This window comes from Acomys minous (genome assembly GCF_964271855.1).
Source record: "Acomys minous genome assembly, chromosome: 9".
Lineage (NCBI taxonomy): Eukaryota > Metazoa > Chordata > Mammalia > Rodentia > Muridae > Acomys > Acomys minous.
This window is the reverse complement of record NC_140490.1, coordinates 101,616,707-101,624,117: the sequence shown is the minus strand read 5'-3', so window position 1 is coordinate 101,624,117 and position 7,411 is coordinate 101,616,707. Positions and strand designations below refer to the sequence as shown.

The 7,411-nt window shown below is 47.2% G+C and overlaps 1 long non-coding RNA gene across 1 annotated transcript; it reads right to left on the bottom strand.

Annotated features, from left to right (window-relative positions):
• Positions 1–441: 441 nt before the first annotated feature.
• On the bottom strand, positions 442–3,403 carry LOC311604745. The gene is made up of 3 exons (XR_014781646.1): positions 3,269–3,403; positions 1,704–1,845; positions 442–1,242 (listed from the first exon to the last, which is right to left on the bottom strand). It is a non-coding gene; the product is annotated as an uncharacterized lncRNA (long non-coding RNA).
• Positions 3,404–7,411: the final 4,008 nt, after the last annotated feature.

The window sequence follows — 7,411 nt, the reverse complement described above, 5'->3', positions numbered from 1 at the left end:
GGTCCCCCTTTGCACTTAGATTTACCACACTGGGACTGGTGTGTAATAAAGCCAGCTCTAAGTATCTGGTGTCTGCTAAGTTCCTGACTTCCATTAAACACACGTCATTGAGATACGTACAAAACCGTTGTATTACAGAGATAAAGAGAGCCTGAATTCAAACCGCTCACATATGGCTGCTCCCTGCACTGTTTTGTTCCCATACTACTGGGTTAGTCAGCTGAGTCAAAGACTTCCTCTTCTTCAAGGGTTTAACAAAGTCAACGGAGGATCTATAGAAAGTACATATCATAGAAAAAAAATGTACAAAGAACCCAGAACACTGGCCAGAGCCTGATTGCTCATGGTGCAGAGGCATGCGCTGCATCTCTTCTGACACACTGACAGTCTTTGGAGCTCTTGTAGCAGGTAGGGAGCAAGAGCATCCAAATCAGGGGCCTAGCCAAGGACAAGGGCACCGAGAACGCTACCTACCAATGTGTCAGCAAGGGCCAAGGCAGCAGAGGCAAAAGAGGTCCTGGAAGACGCACTTAGTCCAATTCAGTTTTCGAATTTGAGCCCAAAGTTCTAACAGATAAACTCGGGGTGGATACCTGACCCCACATGTTAAAAGAGACTCTCAGATGGTAAGAATGGATTAAAAGAATGCTGGGAGAAACAAGTCATGTCTGCCTCGATGGAGAGGGGAGGAACACGGTACTAGACCAGTGTCCCTTCACTTAGAACGTCCAGGACTCGAGCTCCTGATAATAGCTACAGATAAAAGTAACAATGCCAGTTTGTTTAGAGCTGTCCTGGCTTTAGCACCAAATGACTGCATCCTGGAAAACCCCTTAACTCTGGTGCCATGAGCCAGTTTCATAAGATTTTTTTTCTCACTGATAATGAAATAATGATGATGATGATGATGATGATGATGATGATGATGATGATGATGAGAGCTGACCAATAAAGATCATTGTTTTTGCCCTGGCCAGTTTCAGCATGTGAAAACCATCTTCCTTGGGCTTGTTGTATTCTTCAGATTTCCCTCTATTTCACAATAACCAACCTCTGCCCTTCTTGTAATCGCTTTACCTGCTTAGCTGAAAAGCATTCCGTACGGGGATAACTTAACAGAGGTGTGGGCATGGTTAGCACAGAGGTGACACATGCTGAGGACTCACCTCGAGACAGTTCCTTACCACTGGAGGTCTGCCGCAGGAGCTCTGGAAGGCAATGCTGCTTCTGGTTTGGCCAAAGCTGGAATCACACAAGACAGGTCTCACTGGCTGGCACCTGGAACACTGCCTGGACAGTGGCAAGGCACAGATGGCAGAGGAGGAGGGCATCAAAACACCTGGCCTTGATCCCCCTCTGCTCTCTGGCTCCTTGCCAGGGTCTCCATGCAGAGAATGAGAGAAAGCAAATGGACCAGCAGGCCTAATGGAGGACAGTGTCCCAGGTCACAGAGCTTGACAGGAAGACTCAGAGAACGTGTCTAAGAATAACAATCCCAGGCCACCCTCTTGTCGCTCAGCTTCCATTCTGGTTCTCATTTAGCTTTAGAAACGCAGGTCCCAAGTACAAGGCAAACAGCGTCATCATCTCCCATCACTGATAGGGATGGAGGCCAGCCAATCGGATCCCTTTCTGGATCCCTAACTGCACGATAAATCATCAGCAGGATGGAAGACATCAAGGGAGGGAAGGAAACAACTTACCACCAGCCCTCATCTGGGCAGGTCCAATCTGGTTGCCATGGCTTCTTTGTTCCCCTCCCTACCCCGTGATTCCTGACCCTCAGTGGCTACCTTGGCAGGGTTTCTCACAACATCCCAGTATCTCCATTGTTTCTGCAGTTGCCTGTTCACGGTGAGAATTGGGCACACAGTATAGTAAGTCTAAATATGGCCACTCCCATTCTATAACAGCAATTCCAATTTCTCCTTGATAAGGAAAATCAAACACACTGGCCTATCCAGATGTTACCATTGTTTGTTCTTGACCGAGGGTATGGAACAGCCTGAAAGCGACCTGGAGGCATTCTCATGGTTCCCGGTGAAGATTCATCACATGGGACCAGGACCTCAGAGCCACAAGGTGGGTGTTCCAAGAAGAAAACAATATTCTTCAAGTGAACAATTAAGTGTAATGATAAGAGAAACTGCTCCCATACCCATGGCTGGGTTTCTAGAGTATATATTGGCCAACTTCGGAAAACAGCCTCCGACCTCACGAGATGTCATCTCTCAGGAGGCGTCTCCAGAGAGTTCACTGTCCCGTTCTGCCGTCTGCTTCTATGTGATGGCAGAACAGTAAACCTCCGCGACCACGGGCCTGACCCTACTCATGTTCAACTGGAGTGAGTTCTTGGACTAACATTGGTGCCTGTGATGCTGTGGGGGCGAATAAGCCAACTAGTCATGCAGATGGGCATGCTGGGAGAACTGTGGAAGGGAAAGGGAAGTTGCTCTTCAGTAAGCGCCTGAGAGACAGGTTCCCCCAGAGACAGGTTTACTCTCCCTTCTCTAATGAGGCAATCTAATATAAATAGCCTCAGTGATGGCTGCCCAGGAAGTGGCACCAGATGAGGTGAAGGGGCTACATTTTTTTAACCCTTGTTGTTGTCTATTTTGATTCCCAAGTCCACTTGCTTCATAGACGTAAACATGGCTAGTGTCTTGGGTTTTTCAGACCACTGTCTCAAAAATGCCACAAACTAAGTGCCTTATAGATACAGTTTTCACAGCTCGAGGGGGGCAAAAGATTCTGAGCTTAATAAACTCTATTTCCTAGCAACAGACGGGCCTCTATTGCCATACTCCTAATTCTGTGAGGGCGATGCCTTCTTGAGCTAGTCATTTCCCAACAGCCCCACTTGAAATACCACCACACTGGGGACCAGGTTTCAGCATAAGAGTTTGGAGTCTAAAACTGCTCATAATATGGAAGCCAAGAGGACGCCTCACCTACAGCAAGGCAAGAGGCCATCATGGCTGCCTCCTTCTCTAGCCATTTTGTTTGTGTGTATGTTCTCTGGGAGACCAGTATGGGACACAGGATAGCCTCTTAGAGGGTCATCATAAACCTGCTTTCAGATGACCTTGATAGCAATCTTCCAAGCCTTGGATAAATTGACCACCTCATCAGCCACTCTCTATAAATGTCCTTATCTGAGGAAACCACAAATTATCTCCTATCACATGTGACTCACCGTCCACACTTCCCCAAATCCTGTCCAAGATGAGATTTCCCTGTGACTGTCAGAACCAACTCAGAGAGGTACCTTCTGAAATCCGCTGGCAGCGTCCCTTTCGTCTTCCTCAGCAAGTGATCACAGGAAATTCCCCATGACATCAGAGTCAGAGTTGGAGGGAAAGCTGGGAAGCAGCAAGGAGCCTGAGTCATCTGCTTATGCAGAGAAGTGCTGAAAATAGAGCCGGGGAGGTGAGGGGAGGCGGAACAGCAGTTCACCCACACATGTGCGGTTCTTCACCCTTACGTTAAAGGGAAACAACTCCTTAGCAAGCCTCCTTTTAACTGTGAGAAAAATCCTGAGAAACATAAAAGCTTCAACAGTGCGTGTAAACGACGCAGTAAGAGATCATGCTAGCATACTGTGACGTATTTCAGATAGTGTATCCTACAGTCTTTATGGAATAACACAGAGACCTAAAATCTAGGATTTTAGATTTTGGCTAGGAAGTCTTTATTCCGCGCCCACCCTCTCACCCCGCCCCCCCCCGCCCCGCCCCGCCCCGCCCCCCCCCCCCCCCCCCCCCCCCGCTTCGCCCTTGTCTCTGTGTCTGTCTCTGTCTCTTTGTCTCTCTCTGAATGCTGGGATTAAAGGCATGTGCCACCGCAGTGAGCTTTTGATAAATATCTTTGGCTTAAAAAAAAAAAAGTCCATGGGGGATGGAGAGATGGCTCCAGGGCTAAGAGCACTTTCTGCCCTTGCAGAGCACCTGGGTTTGGTTCTCAGCACCCATACCAGGCAGTTCATAGCCACTTATGAGTCAGTTCTAGAACATCCAGGATCCTCTTCTGGCCTCTTCTGATGTGAGCATAATGTGGTGAGAAGTTACAGGAGTAAAGTTACAACAAGTTGTGCATTTATGGTATATATGATTTTATGTACACCAATTCCATATGACAAAACGAAATGTATTCTACTGATGATGACCTAAACATTTCCATAAAATAGGAACTAGATGGAAAAAAAAAAGTTCATGAAGTACTGCACAATGGTGTGCATTCTTCCAGCTGAATCACCAGTCTGCCAGAGATATTTATCGAATGGCTAGAAGACAAGGAATTGCTTTAAATACTGTCTAGCTATATGGCGGGGAGGGTGACAATAGAAACAATCAATCCATTCACGAGACAGTTGCTCACCAAGTACGGCAGACAGTCATGTAGACAATTGAGATTCCACGAGTGAGCAATACAGACAGGACGACGTACCCAAGCTGATCCCTTGTGAGTGGAGACGGTCAATGAACAGCAACCAACAAGCAGATTACAAGGTACATCGGAAGAGAATGAGGGCTATTCAAGAGAACAAAGCAGCTAACAGGGTGCGGGGGATACAGGACACTTGGGGGGAAGATTGCAGTTTTAAATAGGATTTTCAGGTATGTGTCACCTAGAAAGTGGTCCTTAGGCAAAGATGTGATGGAGAATAAGTCAACTTTGTGCATTGCCAGGGAAGACTGAATGGGGAGGCAGGAGATCAAGTTTAAGGCACATGAGCCAGTATGGTTAGGGTAAGTTAGCAGGGGGTGTAATTGACTTGAGGCCATACACTCAGTATAGGGGAAGGCAATTGTAGACTGCTATATTTCATTTTTTTTTTCAACTGGGGCACTATTGTGGTCTAGAAGCAAAATGTCTCCCACGGACTCATACATTTGAACACTTGCTCTTCAGCTGTTGAGGCTGTTTCAGAACGTGATCAGACCTTTGGGAGGCAGAGCTTTGTTGGAGGAAGTGGGTCACAACCATGGGGGTCACTACCGTTTTTACAGTATGGCCTCACTTCCTGTCTGCTCTCTGCTTCCTGGCTGCTGAGGCAATGTGACCAGCTGCCTGGTGTTCCTGTTGTCATTCTGCCCTGCCATGATAGAAGGCGTCTTCTTAAACTATAACCAAAATAAGACCTTCTTCCCTTTAAGTGGCTTTGGTCAGGTAGTTGGTCAAAGCAACGAGAAAAATAACTAGTATAGGCGCATTGGCAGGAGTTTGGGCAAAGGCGCGGCTTGAGATGCCTGGCGTGCACTGAAAAGCATCTTGGAGGAGTTTTGTTGATAGATTGCAGAGGAGAAAGACAGTCCAGCTAAGAGGCCATTTTTTCATTATTTTTCAATATTTAAAATTCTTATTTTATGTTTATGAATACTTTGCCTGCATGTATGTATGTACACCATATGTGTGCCTGATATCCAGGGAGGCCAGAAAAGGGCATCAGATGCCTTGGCACTGGAGCTACAGACGATTATGTGCCATCCTGTGGGTGCTGAGAAGTTCATCCAGTTTCTTTGCAAGAGTGGCAAGTGCCCTTGACTGATGAGCCATCTCTCCAACCCCAAAGGAGGCTGTTTTAATGATCCACATAAGAAAAGTGGTGGCTTAGACCAGACTGGGGCCGGGGAGTGTGCCAACAATAGTGAGGAAATCTTTAAGATCGAGCCAATGGTACTTGTGGAAGGATTGCATATGAGATATCTTGGTGTTCTGTTGCTGTGAAGAGACACACCATGACCACTGCGAGCCTTATAAAGGAAAGCATTTAACTGGGGCTTGCTTAAAGTTTAGAGGTTTAGTTCATTATCAGCATGGTGGGACTTATGGCAGCTGGAGACGTAGTTGAGAGTTCTACTTCAGGATTTGGGTCAGGAGAGAGAGAGAGAGAGAGAGAGAGAGAGAGAGAGACAGAGAGAGAGAGAGAGACAGAGACAGAGACAGAGACAGAGACAGAGACAGAGACAGAGACAGAGACAGAAAGACTGGACCTGGCTTAGCCTTCTGAAACCTCAAAGCCGGTCCCCAATGACCCACTTCCCCTAACAAGAACAACCCTACTCCAACAAGGCCACACCTCATAACCAAACAATTCAAATCCATGACCCTGTAGGGGCCACTCCTACTCACGTGACCACAGGAGATTTCCAGAGGGGAGTGCATAATTTCCAGATTCTCACCCTGAACAGGTGAAGCCATCTCTGACCCAGATGAGGAAGACTAGAAACTGAGGTTTGGAATCCCTGGCTTTGAGATGTCTGTCAGCTTTGTGTAGAGGACAATGAGACAGTTAAGTAAGAATTAATGAGGTAGAGATCGGGATCAGTATGTGGATACAAATGTAAATTCACATCAGTAAGAATGGAGACTATTTTTATTTGACTTAGAAGAAGTCTGATAAAGTAGAAAAAAGAAGATTGTATGAGAAAGGGAAGGGAACCAAGTCTAAGGCCTATAGTGCTTTAAGAAGACGCCCCCACCTGAGCGTGGTGGAGCATGCCTTTAATCCCAGCACTCTGGAAGCAGGTAGTTCCCTGAGTTCAAGGCCAGCCTGGGCTACTGAGTGACTTCCAGGTCATCCGGGGCTACACAGGAAGATCTTGTCTCGAAAAATAAAACAAAAAACCAACAAGAACAAGAAGAGCACCCAATGCATGCGTCACAAAGGAAGGTCAGCCAGTTCTGTCCTAGGGTAGTCCAGGGTGGCAGCCAGAGCAGTTGATGGGACAGCATTTGCTGCTGGCGTAATGTTCTCCTATGCACATGAGTCCAAGGACATTTTTCCAGGTTCCATGCCAGGCCACAATTAGGAGTAATTGTACAGTACCTGTCCCTTCCTAATTATTGCAAATTGTTGAGTGAATTGTTTTCAAGTTTCTGGGGGCAGGCCAACTCTCTTATCATTTGAGCTTTTATTAGAGGTTCCTGGTATTTGGAACACACCTATGCCTCCCTCCCTCCTGGATGCTCAAGGAATACTGGGGCCAAATGCTCCAAGGTAGCTTCTTTCAGAGTTGGAACCGGAACCCAGAAATCTACACACAGTGCGCATGCCCCTTCTTTCTCAGCAGCGCCATCTGGAGCAACCCTTTTTGGTTGTTAAGCTCCCATCTTCCTGCCGTCTGTGGTCCTTCACTGTGTGGTTCTACACTGCCTCTTTTAAGCATCTGTCATGGTGTAACATAGGCTGGCCTCAAACTCATGATGCTCTTTTTTTTGGGGGGGGGGAGGGTTTCAAGACAGGGTCTCTCTGCGTAGCCTTGGTTGTTCTGGACTCGCTTTGTAGACCAGGCTGGCCTCGAACTCACAGAGATCCGCCTGCCTCTGCCTCCCGAGTGCTGGGATTAAAGGCATGCGCCACCACACCCGCCAACTCACGATCCTCTTGTCTCATCTTGCCAAATGCTGG